The sequence below is a fragment of the Cetorhinus maximus genome, chromosome 24 (assembly GCF_964194155.1).
Source record: "Cetorhinus maximus chromosome 24, sCetMax3.hap1.1, whole genome shotgun sequence".
Lineage (NCBI taxonomy): Eukaryota > Metazoa > Chordata > Chondrichthyes > Lamniformes > Cetorhinidae > Cetorhinus > Cetorhinus maximus.
Genome location: NC_135902.1, coordinates 694116 through 695640, shown reverse-complemented (window position 1 = coordinate 695640; position 1525 = coordinate 694116). Strand labels below are relative to the sequence as shown.

The 1525-nt window shown below is 52.4% G+C and overlaps 1 non-coding gene across 1 annotated transcript; it reads right to left on the bottom strand.

Moving 5' to 3' along the window:
- Positions 1-470: 470 nt before the first annotated feature.
- On the bottom strand, positions 471-741 carry LOC144667661 (small Cajal body-specific RNA 2). The gene has a single exon (XR_013573355.1).
- Positions 742-1525: the final 784 nt, after the last annotated feature.

The window sequence follows — 1525 nt, the reverse complement described above, 5'->3', positions numbered from 1 at the left end:
CACATCTTCAAAGAACCCTACCAAATTAATTACAGTGAGGCAGAAATGAGCCCCGCTTATTTCCCCTGCTACCTCTTCTTCCCTTACTACCTCCCCATAACTACCTCTACCCTGCAAAACCACCCCACCCCCCCGTCGGTCTTTCCCCCCCAACCCCCCGTCGGTCTCCCCCCCCCCAAAACCCCGGTCTCCCCCACCCCCCAAAAAAAAACCCGGTCTCCCCCACCCCCCAAAAAAAACCCCAGTCTCCCCCCCCCAAAAAAACCCCGGTCTCCCTCCCACCCCCCCCACCCCAAAAAACCCCGGTCTCCACCCCCCCCCCCCCCAAAAAAACCCCGGTCTCTCCCTCCCCCCCCCCCAAAAAAAAACCCCGGTCTGCCTCTCCCCCCACACCCCCCCCCAAAAAAAACCCCGGTCTCCCCACCCCAGGTCTTCCCCCACCCCTCCCCCTCACCCCCCGGGCGATGGATGCGGATCAGAATCGCCTCGATACTCAGTGACTGGGCTTTGCGCCGCAGCCTCGTCTATCTGATCTGTTCATCATCTCCGCTCCATCCGCCCGGGGCCTTTCCCGCCGCCTCCGCTCATCGCCAGCGGCTCGCGGGCGGTTTCTCATCACTTCGAACCGGGGCCCCGGCTTCCCGCCCGGCCGATCAAATAAGATCAGAGTGTATGAGGGAGCGACTCACACTCACTCACTCACTCACACTCTCTCTCTCTCTCTCTCTCACACACACACTCTTTTTCTTTCTCTCTCGCTCTGTCTCACACTCACTCCCGCCGCCGCTCCCACTGACTGCGTTGCGCGCTCTCCCTCCTTTTATATGCTCCTCCTGACAAGGAGTCGCCAGCAGCTGAAAGAGAAGCCCCACTGTCTGATTTACTGGACCTCCCAGTCCGCGCGCCCTCTGCAGTATCCCAGAGATCCAGCGTTGAAAATAGCACAAAACTTTTTTACAAAAGCAAAATATGCGGATGCTGGAAATTGAAATAAAAATAGAAATGCTGGAAATACTGAGCAGACATTTTACGGGAGCTGGATAGCGAGAAGGGAATAGATGGTGACAATGGTGGATTTAGATTTAGATGAGGGAAGAGGCTGGAGTGGAGCATGTACACCAGCATAAAGTGGTTGGGCTGAGTGGCCTGTTTCTGTGATGTAAATCCTTTGAAACCTATGTAATCTAAGTGCATCAGGAAATAGTGATTAATATTAAGCTTGAGTTAAAGGGGAAAGCCAAATGTGTATCGAAAGTCTGGTCATCTTCATCATCTGACTTGGCTGGACATTTCATGGATCTAGCCTTGACGCTGTTTGGTACATGCACTTAGTTGGTTGGAATGCTATACATGTCCAGGTTTTGATTGTGACTTCTCATGATATCAATCCCCTTGTCTGGTCTTTGCTTTCTACATTGGCACTTTCAATGTCCTCTGACTAAATACAAGTTCTGAGAATAATACATGACATCCTGTTGAGGTGAAAGTGATTCAAAGCAGTTTAAGATACATACCCTTAAAGGTA